Genomic DNA, 14,525 nt, shown 5'->3' with positions numbered 1-14,525 from the left:
TTCTAGGTAATTTTAATAATGTAGCGCGTGTGCCTTCCAGGTTGAAGAACTATATTTGGCTCTTTGTATTATTTTTTCAATCTTTGCAGTTGTCCTCTAATGTAGATATTGATATTCCCATTTTCCCCATAAGGAAGCTGACTCAGACTGACCAGGTTACTTGCCCAAGGACACACAGCTAGTACCAGAGCAAGCAACCAAAGCTCAGTCTATTTGGCTCCAGAGCCCACACTTTTTTTCATACCCTGCTAACCAAAACAAACAAAAAAAATCACTTTTCCAGTAATTATAATATCCACTGCCCCACTTCCTTCCCTTCACTAAACCTTTTTTATAACAGCTCGTAACCACAGATTGCCCCATGAGTCTCACCTGCTTTATATCTCTAATGAATAAGGGAACCTAATCAACAGAAAAATGGTCAAAAGGAATTAAGTAGGAGGAAGAAAGCCATGAAACAAAGGATTGAATAATTAACTCCTAAATAACTTGTCAGTTAATTACATGTTGTTTCTTCGTTTCCTTTCTAATAAATCTCTGTTAGAATTTGCTGGTTTTAGACCAGTGGTGGTAAATGCACATTAATCATTATAATTCTTCCTCTTCCAGTTAGATAGATAGACAGTGGCCTGTCAAAAAGCTGGATTTACAACCGAAGTGGTCTCTGAGACTTTTCAGCACCTGCTGGCCCTGTAGGAGTTGCCTTTGCTCCATGGGAAGCACTGGCCTAGAAATTTACCCAGCGTCCTTGGTTCCAGATTTACAAGCACCAGTTAAGCAGTGCTGCACCTCAGGCACATCCACACATATGACACATCATCACATGTCTCTCCATTTGAACGTTTTCTAGGACAGGGAGCTTGCCACCCATGAATCCATGATTCTAGGCAAATTAGATTTTGCCACAGGCCTGACATTTGGGGAGCCCTACAAGCTCTCCCCTGAGGAGCTAAGGAGAATTTTGTCAGCACTGTCGTCACTTCCTTCTGGGATTTAAAAAAAAAAAAAGACTAAAATTAGCCATCAGCTAACACACCATGGCTCCCTAGATTTCTGGGACGATACTATGCCTTCCTTCTTTGTCAACTTCCCGCAGGGGTATTTTCTCTGCCTAATCCAAAACTCTGGTTGGGATTAGAGCAGAATGTCATTCCCCCCCCACCCAACCCCCCCCCCACCGGACCCCACCCCCTTGTGCACCTGGTAGCATCTGTTGCTATGTCCTCCTTTAACAAAGTGAAAGAACATAATTCATTTAAATAGCAAGGGCTGGTAACACTAGAAGCATTGGAGCAGTTCAATGAAATCTCAGATTAAATACTACAGCAACTTATTTTAATGTGTTATTTGAAATCTATTGATTTGGTTATCACAGAGATTTTTGGGGGCTACATCATAAAAGAGGAATGTGCTGAACACCTCAACTTTTTTCTGACTTTGAATACTTGGTCAATCAGCCAGTCTCATTCATCAAAAGGTCATATTTCATATTTAGGATCTTCCACTGTAGTATGCATATAATGTTGCCTTTTAAGTGTAAACACTTATATTTCCTCTGTGGCAGAGAAGGTAGAGAATTTAATAAGTTTATTTAAACTTTAGCCTGAATTTAGTTTATAAAGCCCGTGTTTAATTTCCAGGGGTCATTTTCTTAGTCCATCTGCTTTCCCATCCTTTTATCAAGAAAGGTGTTCTGTTCCACAATAGGCTTAACATTTCGATGCATCTTCTCCATTTTGGCAGTTCATGTCCATTCTGCCTTCTCAAACTGGCCCAAGGTTGTGTTTCAGTTTTTAAAGGTGCTGCACTTGGAAGCTATCGCTTCATGGCTCTCAGGGAACATAGCCACATCTGGTGGTCTTTCGGTAGCTAAGTACAGAGATGACACTGTTTCCAGTCACATCACTGAAAAGTACAAGTTAAACATTTAAAACTTCAAGATTTACATAGTTAGAAATTTAATTTGAGGATGTTAAAATATAACTGAAGATAGTCTTTGCAATACTGTCAGGTTACAGCAATAACTACATGACTTGTCTGGTTGGGGTAATTTGTAACTAAAGCCAAAATGTTTCATTATTTTAGTTATACTGTTTCCATTTGTATTGTTGGGGCTAGGGCTCAGATGCTTCAAACCCATTTGTTGGGAAAACAGAATGGTTTGGTCAGGGCCCTCGCCTCAGGTCCAGTTGGCTGTGGTTCAGCATTCTTTGTAAGCGCATGCGCGTGCGTGCGTGCGTGCGTGCGTGCGTGTGTTTGTAGTTAGTGCCCATGCGCTGCGCTATTCTTGTGTTCTTGAGAGGGAGAAGAGAAGAGAGAGACTTTTAGTGAAACAGGCAGGCGGGCGTTGGCCTCAGGAGTCTACCCGGCACAGCCATGCTTTCCAACCTATGGCTCCAAGGACCTTTTGGCCAGTTACCTAGCTCACACACCTGTGTGTGAAGGGGTCTGGTGACCCAGCCTGGCGTGTGAGGGGTCTGGGGACCCAGCCTGGCGTGTGAAGGGTTTGTGACCCACTCTGTGAATGGGCTTGAGGGGTCTGGGAGCTTCAGACCCAGCCGTAGCTCAACAATCAACCCAGTCAGCAGGATTACCGGCAGGTAAAAGAGCCCAACATTAGCGTGGTTGTAGAGTTAGACACTGTTGTACAGACTGGGTCACCAGACTCCTCACATGCAGGTCAATGCTAGGTAATTGGGAAAGGTCCTGTGAGCCATTGGCAGACAACACAAGCTCAGTCCTCAGCAGTAGCAGCAGCAGCAGTGGCCTCTTGGGGCATCCCAGGGGCACTGGCAGCAACAGCTGGCAGCAACAGCTGGCAGCAACAACCTCCAGCAGCAGTAGCAGCCTATCAGTAGTGTACCCCCCTCCCCGCGGCAATCCCAGGGGCAGCGTGGATCAGAGCCACTCATCCTTTATACTTAAGCCATAACCCAGGACAACTGGGTGCACATGTGCAATTACATTAGACAATAACCAAGGAACACCTGGGCGTACGTGCATATTTACATCAAATGCTTGACAAGATTTTGAACATCTGAGAGGCCCTGACCATTTTCCTGTATTTTCCCTACAAATACCTTCTTGTTTTTAAAGCACCAGTTTAAAGTTATTTTCAGGTTGCTTTATTCTTTTTATCTGGAGGGGATACATCTGGTGCTGATTTTATTGACCATCTTTCACAGCACTGGTTTTTCCTCATGTGCTGTGTAATTACAGTTTAGGGCCTCATCCTGAGTTTGTTTCCTATGTATTCTTTCTCTGCACTCTGGGATTTGCTGTTGCCTCATTCCTGTCTCTGAGGACCCCTGTGCAGAGCTAAGTCTTATATTTGCAGCAGGGCCTTTGGTCGATGATGATGATGATGATGATGATGATGATGATGGAATATTCAAGATCCGCACCAGGCCAGTAAACAGCATGGCCCAGGTCCTGGTTGTGAGGCTGTGTCTGCCTCCTCCCAACCCCCTGGGCAAGCCCCTTTTAATTGTGGTGTGAGTACATGTTCTTCCACCATGTTCTCTGATCTCCAGCAGTGAGCTGGACTCAGGTCCCAGCCTTTTTCTGAGGACATTTTTAGCCCCAGTCACCCATGGAAGTAGGCTAATGGACATCTCTATCTACAGTACACTTTATATTTCTATTTTGTTTTTGATCCGTGGAGGTTCTTAATCATTTTTGTCATAGTCTTCCCCCCCCAGGTTTATTGAGGAATAATGTTTTGATATATGTATACTTTGTGAAATGATTACCACAATGAAGCTAATTAGCATATCCATCACCTCACATAGTTATCTTTGTTGTGTGTACGGTAAGAACTTTTAAGATCTACTACTCTCTAGGCAAATTTTAAGTATGCAGTGAAATGTTATTGTATTCACCATGCTATACATTAGCTATCCGGAATTTATCCATCCTGCCTAACTGAAGCTTTGTATCCTTTGACCATCTTCCCACCCCACCCCACCCCAACCACCATTTTACTCTCTGCTTCAATGAATTTGATTTTCTTTTAGATTCACATATAGGTGAGACCACACAGTGTTTACCTTTCTGTGTCTGGCTAATTTTACTTAGCATAATATCCTCCAGGTTCATTCAGGTTGTTGCAAATGACAAGATTTCCTTCTATTTCAAGGCTGAATAATATTCCTCTGTGTGTGTGTGTGTGTGTGTGTGTGTGTGTGTGTGTGTGTGTGTGTCCCCATAACATTTTCTTTGGAGGTTCTTAATCTTGTTTTTTATCATACAGACACAAACTGCTCCTATCTGTCTGTAACTTTGTACGTTTTTGGTAGTTTGGAGCAGGAGTGGCAGTAGGGTGGAGGCACTAAGTGCATGCAATTGAAACACCAGCCTGGCTGAAAGACTTGCTCTTCTGAAGTCATTTTCACTTAAATTCTTATCCAGTGCTGCCAGGTGATGTTGAAAGTCTCTGTACTCCAGCTACACTGGCTTTGAGTTTTTTGAGCTGAGTTTGTCCTTGTCTTTCTTTCTTAAACTAAACTTGAACTTGTCCTTTCTAACACAGAGCCTACTTACATAAAATCTCAAGGAGCTATACATTTATGTATATACTCCCCTATCTCTATATCTATGTTGAAAGAGCTTGCTTCCTTGAAGGAGAAAATGATTGAGAGCTGGGTGTTAATTGTGATCTGTGTTTTTACTTTTACATCTGACCTAGCACAAAATGTACAACTTAGGGCTGAGAAAACACACAGAGAAAGGTTCTGTCATCTTTTAACTGAAATACTGGGGTTTTAAAAATTTTCAAAATAGCGTGCCTCACAGCAGTAATTAGCAGAGCCTGAATTCGAACCTGGCTGACTGCAGAGTAAGCATGGTCCACTTTGTATGTGCTTCTTGTTGAGGGCATTCCAGTTGCTTTAAAGAAGCTTACTTTAAAGTAAGTAGCTTTGCCTGTTGCAATATCATTTTTGTGAAGAGCTTTTAAAAGGCACTTAAAATGTGTGACCCTTGTTTGGATCCTGATTTAAACAAACAGTGAAAAAAAGAGACACTTTCTAAAACAATCAGAAAAGATTAAACACAGACTGGGTATTAGGTAACCATAAGAAATTCTTGCAATATTTTTCAGTGTGAAATGTTTTAAAAATCTTGTCTCTTGGAGAAATATTGAAGTTTTTATGAGTAGTTTAAAGAGTGAGGAATGGATTAGACAAGAATGGTAAAAACTGCTAGTAGTTGTTGAAGCTGGGTAATAAGCATCTGAATTGTACTATTCTCTCTATTTTTGTGTATGCTTACAATTTTTATAATTAAAATTTAAAAAAATAGTATGCCTCATTCTGCCATTATGGAAACAACCTTTATATAAAATCTTACCAAGATAGTTTTAGGAGGAAGGTATGCATAGTGATTAGAACTTGAACTCTCCAATCTTGGTTTCACCATCAATTTGTTCTGTGATCTTAAATTCTCTAAGCTTCAGTTTTCTCATCAGTAAAATTGGAATTATAATTCTCATAGAATTATGAAATTCTGGGACATAGAATCAGTTCTTTTCTCTTAGGGTTATTGTGAAGATTAAAGGTAAAGCACTTAATCCAGGGCCAGACTCGTGGTAAGTGCTAAGTAAATATTAACATTCATTTTTATCATTATTATTAACATTAATTTGAACTTTAGTCTTATTTGTGGAAGGCCTCCATGCTCATAGTAAATAATTGTATTTTTTACCCTAGAAACTTTTGCAGACATCATACATGTGCTCACCCATATACCTCTTTAGTGTTGTACAAAGACCCACAAAAGTATACAATGCACATGTGAATATATACTTTTAAAATGAAAAGTGCTTTACTTTACACATTAACAAAATGCTTTCATGGAAGAAGGTAACAGAATGTTTAATAATTGGGCTACATTTGATACTTTCAACATCTGGCACAACCTGTACCTAAATGAGTAAAAACAGTTGGTGAATTCTTACCCTGTACTATTCTGTTGGCCCTAGTCGTTGCATGGGTGGTAAAGGGTTTTCATCTCTCATCTCCTATGCCAGCATCTATCTAATTGGTAGTAGCTGTGTAGAGCATTGTGTTAAGAAGAATCTGCAATTGATTCTGGGTTTAGGGGGAATGAGTACCATGTTTTTAGCTATGACTCGTGGGCAAGAGGCGAGGAGAGTGGTAGAATGGGTGCCACGTTTGTCACCCCTTGGTGATGTGGGAGACTTGAACTCAAGAAATCCTTGCTGCAATCTATATTTTGTTATTGGAGGAATTTCAGGCAAGTGAAGTTTGTCTCAGTTTTCCATCCATAAAATGGAAACAAAACTCATCTCCCACTTTTTTCCCAGGGATTTGATGAGAGAAAATGGAGCATTTTCACTAGCTAAAAGTCGTTGAAACTCTTTGGAGAGAAGTCCTCTGTAAATTTAAGAAACTGGTACAATTACAGATGAGCTGCCTTTACTCTGTCCAGTTTCAGAGCCAGAACTACGATGGCCTTATTTCAGGAACTCTGACACTCTGCAGAAGAAATGGGTCTCTTTGAAGTAGACCACTTTTCAGATGCAGTGACTTCACCATGTGAGATTCTATTTTCCTTGTAGGAAATGCCTAGCTAAAGGAACCGAACTTATACAAAGAATAGGTTTTTGGTCCCTTCTGACTGTCTTAATCATACCATTATTTATAGGGTTCTAAGTTGATCTTGACTTCAGCATCCTTCCTCATCCCAGGCTCTGGCTCAGCTATCTCTTTAGCTAGACTGATGCATATGAAACCATACTGCCCTTTTGAGTTTTGTCATTTCCTTGACAAGCATCTCATTTATTGCTTTAAAAATGATTTTTATAAAAATCATATATGCTCATTGTAGTGCATTTACAAGGTACATGCAATCTATGTGAATTACAGTACTTTTAAGTGGCTGCTGATAGGTCAAATAAAATGAAGCTTGAGAATGACTGTGGGTTGTGGAGGTCACTGTTGACATTTTCAGGTGGTTTTCTTGCAGTGCTGGGGCAAGAGGTTGGTTAGAGTCAATTCAAGAGAGAACAGGAACAGAGGAATAGAATGCCCCCATTCTACTGAGCCCCCACACAGGATTTGAGAGCAGCCTTCACAAATCTTTTTAGAGCCTTGAGCTTGGCTAATTCCACGCTTACCATTGCCATCCTCTCTCCCCACGTAGTTGACTCTTGATTAATTCATTGTTTAAAAGAGTGTATAGTTCTTTGAATACTAGGTCCTGTTTACACATCTTTTTATCTCTCACAGCACAGGGCTTTACACATGGTAGATAAAAATTATTGGAGTGAATTTGCCAAATGCCGGCAGGGCAAGTTAGAATGTATGGCCAGGATACATGGGGGAAAAGCCCACAAATTCCTAAGGTCCCCCACTCCAGTGACATATTGTGAGGATCTGTCAAAAATGAACAGAGTCCTCTCCATCGAGTTTATTCTGGCAAATGATGAAATTCATAAATGCTCTTCTATACCTGTCTGTGAAAGGATTACTCTATTGAAAGTGTGGAACGAAAGTAAAGACTCTTGTTGCACGTGACCTGTATTCACATGGCCTCTTCTTTGTGCCCGCTGGGTAACGTTGACATGTTACTTAACAACTCTGAATCTAAACTTTTTAACTGTGAAATTTGGACAATCATGCTTGCTTTTGAGAACTAAATGAAATGGTAAATATGAAGTTCCTAGACTAGCGCATGGGAGATAGTATGGATTAAATTAATGAATGAATAAACACACAGTTGCTAGGTAGGATGATTATTACTCACAAAGCTCTGTAGATATATTAAGTGGGTTAAGAGATATCTAAGTGGGAGGGAGAATTGCTATTTAAAAACCTGTAAAATATGAGTAATCACAATTTCCTCTTGTCTTTTTCCCACTGCCCCCTTATATTTCCTTCCTAGGACTTTCAAAGTAACACATTTCAGACACCAGATTGAGTTAGATAAAGATGAATGAATATTTTTATTTCTTCAACCAGTATCTGCTGAGAACCTATTGTTAGAAGGTCCTGAGCAGGGAGATGTGAAGCTTCAAAGGATAGGACAGCTGAACAGACCATTACAAATAAGAAATCAACTCTGATTGGAAAGACTATGGATTATAAAGAGCACAGACTCTATTCTTTTGTGTGGTGTTAGCATTTGGCATAAAAGTCAGAAATCAGAAACTGAATCCTGCCAAAATAATTGACTAGTGCTTCACTTATGATTGCAGGGGATTTGAAATTTGAACTCTATTCCTAGGTAAGTCTCCATACACTTATGCATCTCACTCTTATCACCCTGCTATCACTGGTCTAAACTAAGGTGGCATTAGGGCTCTCCCAGGGTCACCTGAGGAGACTTTATTTATGCAGCCTTTTAGATTATGCTGTACTGCAGAGAGCCCAGCCTGGCCGGGCTTGGTGCCAGAACCCATAAGACGTGTGTTGAATGGGGAAAAATTTGCCAAGGAATGAAAAGTGAATTAAAGCTCTAATGTTCAGATGTTTATAATTTCAGCTGTTTGGGTATTGAAAATGTTTAGTCCAATTTCTTTCTTTTAATTCATCATGTCTTTAGAGATACTGAGATTACCAGCTGCCTTTTGTTAAGTATGCTCTGAATAAAACACCACAAGAAAGACCAGTCAAGGAGGAAGGACCTTGGGAATGTCATGACCATGTCACATTGTTCTATGATAGTCATAGAAGTTGAGAGGCAGCAAACATGAATTCTGGAGCCAGACAGGTTGAGTTTGAATCTTGGACTGTTTATAAGCTGTTTGACCTTGGACAAGTTACTTACCTCCTCTGTTCCTTGGTTTCTTATAAAGTTGTACAAATTGTTCAGTTAGAAGAGAGTCCTGATATAGGAAGTGCTCTGTAAGCATTTGACAAATAAACCATTCACCTTCCATAATTGGGTGATTCTCTGCTTCACCCCTGTGAGGTGGGTGGCACTGTGCCCAGGCAGACAGCTTGGCTTATGTGTGGGCTGCTCTGAGAGGAAGAGTCAGCAAGGGACGTTAGGAGTTAAAGCTGTTTGATAGCCTCTTTACAGCTCATAATATCTTCTTCTACTGCCCTTTGGAGTCTCAAAACCAATTCAGTGAGGTCTGCATTGTTTTCTACACCATGAAAAGAATATATTAACACACTTGTTGAGAGTCACTTGGCTAATACTTCAAAAAGTATGTGTAGAAATGGAATTAAAAGATCAAAATAATAAATATCAACTTTATTTTTCAACATAAGCTCCCTCAAGTTCAAGACACTTTTGTAAAGCATTAATAACATTCATTTAGTTCATCCCTACAGAACTAAGGGTCCTGGGAATTTAACCATGTCAATGCAGTCTTTTTTACATTATTAACTGAAGAAAAATGGGTGCCTTTAACATTTTTAAAGATTAGGAAACAAAAAGAAGTCAGAAGGAGCCAAATCAGGACTGTAAGGTGGATGCCTAATGATTTCCCATCAAAACTCTTGCAAAATTGCCTTTATTTGATGAGAAGAATGAGCAGTTGTGGTGGAGAAGGACTCTGGTGAAGCTTTCCCAGGCATTTTCCTGCTAAAACTTTGGCTATCTGAAAACACTATTGTAATAAGTAGATGTTATCGTTCTTTGGCCCCCCAGAAAGTCAACAAGCAAAATGCCTTGAGCATCCGCCAAAACTCTTGCCAAGACCCTTTGCTCTTGACTGGTCCATTTTTGCTTTGATGGGACCACTTCCACTTCTCGGTAGCCATGGCCTTGATCGTGCTTTGTCTTCAGGATTGTACTGGTAAAGCCATGTTTCATCTTCTGTTACAATTCTTCAAAAAATACTCCAGGATCTTCATCCCAGTTGTTTAAAATTCCCATGGAAAGCTCTGCTCTTGTCTGCAGCTGATCTGGGTGCAACAGTTTTGGCACCCATCGAACAGAAAGTGTGCTCAACTGTAATTTTTCAGTCAGAATTGTACAAGTTGAACCAAGGAGATGTCTATGGTGTTGGCTGTTGTTTCTGCTGTTAATCACTGGTCCCTTTCAGTTAGGGCATGAATGAGATTATTTTTTTCCCTCACAAATTGATGTTCTGCCACCGTGAGCTTCATCTTCAATTTCATCTGTTGGGCTAGGGCTCACAGACCCCCTCACACCCATTGTGCATACTGGGTCACAGACCTCTTGTCAGGCTGGGTCACAGACCCCTCAAACCTGTTCTGTGTAGAGTGGGTCACAGACACCTTATATGCTGCAGGCTGGGTCATAGACCCCTCATATGCAAGTCATGAGCTAGGTAATTGGAAAGATCCTGGGAGCCATTGGCAAGGTCGACATGCTTCATGAGCTCAGCCCCCAGCCTCCTCAGCAGCAGCAGCTTACAGCAGTCTCCAGCACCCTCCAACAGATCTTGCAGCAGCAGCAGCAGCAGCAGTCCCCTGGTAGTCTCCCAGCGGCATCCCCAGAGTCACTGTGGATGAGAGCTGCTTGTCCTTTATACTTAAGTCAGATAACCAAGGGACACCTGGGAGCACGTGAGCAATTAGCATATTTACATTAAACAGGCTAGGTCATGCTTGGTAAGATTCCGAACATCTGAGGGAGCCTGACCATTTGTCCATTTTCCTTACATCATCTTATCCCTTCTTAAAATGAATTATCCATTTGTAAACTGCTGATTTTTTGGGGGCATTGTCCCTATAAACTTTTTGTAAAGCATCAACAATTTCACCATTCTTCCACCCAAGCTTCACCATCAAGTTGACATTTGTTCTTTAAGTTTAGCAGAATTCATGTTGCTCTGATAGCAGATCTTTTCAAACTGATGTTTCTTAGATTTGCCTCTGCACCTGTACAAACTAGATCGTGTTTAGACGTGTTATAACAAGTTAGTATGAGTTTATTTTGGTGCAAAAAAATTTTGCAATCCGTGCATAGTTTTTTCATAATATGCATTTTCCATAAACTTTTGGAAGACCCTTTGTAAGTGGTAGTGGACCAGTATACCATCTCTTTGGAGAGCACTGGTTTTCTTTAGTTGCTAGATGGCTTCTTTAGATGCTAGATGGCTTCTTCCATGTGCCTTATGTACAAGTGATTGTTAAACAAGGCTGCATCAGTCAACCCCTGTATGAATGCAGGGCCAAGAAAAACATGGATGAGTGAAGCAGCCTTACAGATTCCTGTTTACCTGGAGCTGGCTCCAACAGGGAAGAGTAATTAACTATGTATTTCTCTCTTAGTTTTCCAGATTCTCATTTCCAGGGCTTTTTCCTCTCCTTACTGCTGACCTTTTGACCACACCTGTGGTTGTGACATTATGCCCTGCAGATAGGAATGGCAAAGAAATAAAACTCAATTCTCAATATATTTCTACTCTGAGTAAGTCTTACAAAGAAACAAACAAACATCTGATATTGGACAAGGTTAAAACATCAGCTAAAATAACTTATCTGAGTTGTGAGGTCTTCTTTGTTCTCCATGTCCACAAGTGATAGACTGTCAGCTCCATTCCACCCTCTGAAGAGCAGGAAACACTGAACTCTTAAAACACTTCTGGAAGTTGCTGAACTGTCTATGCTCATCTGCAATTCCAGAATAATAAGCACAGCAAATATATTTGGGTTTTAGAAATATTACTTTGGTAAAAACAACATGAGATGCCTTAAGAAAATAAATATATTTACTCATGTTTGGCAGTGGCCACAGTGCAGGATACAGGAAGGCAGAATGCTGACCCAGATGCTTTGGTTGAGAATGTGACTTACCAGCTGTGCAGTTACTGGAGTGTTATTGAGAAGCTATAGACACACGTGCGAACTGAACCAACTAACTCAACAGTTCTTTCCAGGAGGGGAAAGCCTACTTCAGTAATTTGAGGATATGAAAATACTAAAGGTCCAGGAGTGACAGTGTAAGAAGTAGGACAGAGGCAAAATAGAAGACTTCCCTGGCACAACCTGACATCACTCTAAGGCCTACACCCTGGGCCTGCCATCTAGTCTAGCTGCATTTGCCTCTGCACCTGTACACAAGCCTCTGTCACAGCTAAAATCACCTCCTCTCTGTTCCTGCTCTGGATCAGTCACATTCCTGGCATATCCCTGGACTATCTCTGGTGTAGTGGTCCCTCTTGCCCTGTGTAGTGGGCTGAATGGTGGCCTCATCAAAAGATATGTCCACATCCTAATCCCTGAAACCTGTGAATGTTACCTTATTTGGAAGACGTGCCTTTGCAGATGTAATTAATTTAAGGGTCTTGAGATGAGAAGTACATCCTGGATTATCTAGGTGGGTCTTAAATTCACTGATAAGTGCATTATACAAAACACACAGAGGAGAAGGTGATGGAAGCACAGACTGGAGTGATGCAGCTAGGAGTCAAAGAATGCCATGGAATGCTGCAGCCACCAGAAACTGGAAGAGACAGGAACCAGTTCTCCCCTAGAGCCTTCAGAGGGAGCACGGCTCTGCCAACACCTTTACTGTGGACTTCTGGCCTCCAGAACTTGTAGAGAATAAATTTTTGTTTTAAGGTACCACGTTTGTGGTAATTTATCAGGGTAGTCTCAGGAAACTAACACAGTCTTCTTACTGTGAGTCACATTTTCTCTGCGTCCCAGCTCTAGTCCTTAGTGCTAGCTAAGGTGGATCTAGCCCTCAGTGATTGTGCCTCCCTGAGCCCCTGCAACGGGTTTGAACTTCCCATTTGGCATTTACACATTTTTAACCTTGTGGTGTCTCTTTATTTTTAATTTATGTTGTAAAGCTACAGACTACACCAGTTGTCGGGTCGAGGCAATAGCTATGCTAATTGTATGGCTAGGCATTTCATAACAAAAACCAAATGTTTCGTTGTTTTAGTTACACTAAGTTTTCCAATTGTATTGCTAGGGCTAGGGGTTAGAGCCCACAGACCCTTCAAACCCGTTGTACAGACTGGGTCACCAAACCCCTCACATGCAGGTCCACGCTAGGTAATTGGGAAAGATCCTGGGAGCCATTGGCAGATGACAGGGGCTCAGTCCTTAGCAGTAGCAGCAGAAGCAGCAGCAGCGGCAGTGGCCTCTCGAGGGTCCTGGGGGCACTGGCAGCAACAGCCTCCAGCAGCAGTAGCAGCGTCCCTAGGGACATCCTGGGTGTGGGGGACACTGTGGATTAGAGCCACTCATCCTTTATACTTAAGTCCATAACCCAGGACACCTGGGTGCACATGTGCAATTACATTAGACAGTAACCAAGGAACACCTGGGCATACATGCATATTTACATCAAATGCTCGGCAAGATTCTGAACACCTGAGGGACTCTGATCATTTTCCTATATTTTCCCTACATATGTTAACTTCTTGAGGGCCAGCACTTGGTTTTATACCTTTGCATCTACAGTGCCTGGTGCTGAGCTTTAGACCTTTGAGCAGGGACCCCACCCTATTAAGGAGAAGCTGCTACAAACTGTACTATAACATTCCTAACACTGAAATCATTTCTTCATTGATTCATAAGGTTCTCCCAGATCTTAACCTGTTGCTAGGTTCTCATTATGATCACTGGTTATTCCTATGAAAAAAATCATTGCTGATTTCGATCAAGGATAAGGAAGAGTTTATTGTGCTAAACTTCTGCCACCTACTCCTGTGATTCTAAATCATGTATGCATTAATTACCTGGAGTGTGTCTCTACTTTGACTGCAAATTTCAATTAGCTCTAAAAAGTTTTGAGCACAGTGTAAGAGAGAACACTATTATCAGCTAGCACCATCCAGCAAGGGAGTGGGTTTTGTTGGAGTTGTGAGTGCCCTGTAACTGGAGTGCAAAAGAGTCTGTGAATCTTGCCAGTGACCAGTTACCAAAAGGCAGGACTCTGTAGTATGCCACTGAAAGGTTTTTTAAAATTAAAAGGTAATAAAGGTAAAATATGAAAACCATTCTGGAAGATATAAAGAGCAAAAATGTCTGCACCTTCCGACCTCTGCCCCAGTCCCATTCATACAGGAGTCTGCAGTGGAAATTCCCCCCCATCCCCACATGGTAGTGCTTGTGTGGGGATTAGCCCAGAATCTCCTCCACAAGGCTCTCTGCCACTGTGGAAACAAGTAATTCGCAGAAAGGGGTTGTGGAAAGGGCTCTGAGTTGGAGTTGAAAGGCCTGGGCCCTGGTCCTCAGAAGTCCCTCGCTCATTTTTGTGGCCCTAAGCAGATAACTCAGCTGAGACTCCTCATCTCTAATATGAAATAGCTGGGCAGGCGACTTCCACATTCTCTTTCACACTGAAGTTTACAGCAAATATCCCATGACTCTGGGGAAAAGCCAATCATTGCAGCCTACCCTAAATGGAAAAAATTAAAAAACCCGGAAGAGACCCTTGAGTTCCTTGGGGGTGCAGAATTATCCTGTCATCATGGCTGACACCCATGCATATTGAGTGCAGGAACGAGCTGTCAAAGACAGACTGTCCTGCCTGGGGAGAGAATAGTGCTAGGGGTGAGAGGGCTGGACTGGTGGGGGAGTAGGTGGCCCTGGATGGACTCATCTGAGTCCTAATGTACTTCTTAG

General features: G+C 41.6%; 1 protein-coding gene across 7 annotated transcripts in view; it reads left to right on the top strand.

The window, feature by feature from the left end:
- The window catches only part of OSBPL3 (oxysterol binding protein like 3), a 177,264-nt gene that overhangs the window by 78,173 nt on the left and 84,566 nt on the right, over positions 1 to 14,525 (top strand). The gene's annotated exons all lie outside the window — the stretch shown is intronic.

Source organism: Cynocephalus volans, chromosome 6 (genome assembly GCF_027409185.1).
Source record: "Cynocephalus volans isolate mCynVol1 chromosome 6, mCynVol1.pri, whole genome shotgun sequence".
In the NCBI taxonomy this organism is placed as follows: domain Eukaryota; kingdom Metazoa; phylum Chordata; class Mammalia; order Dermoptera; family Cynocephalidae; genus Cynocephalus; species Cynocephalus volans.
The sequence above is the reverse complement of the archived record's forward strand: the minus strand, read 5'-3'. Positions and strand labels throughout refer to the sequence as shown.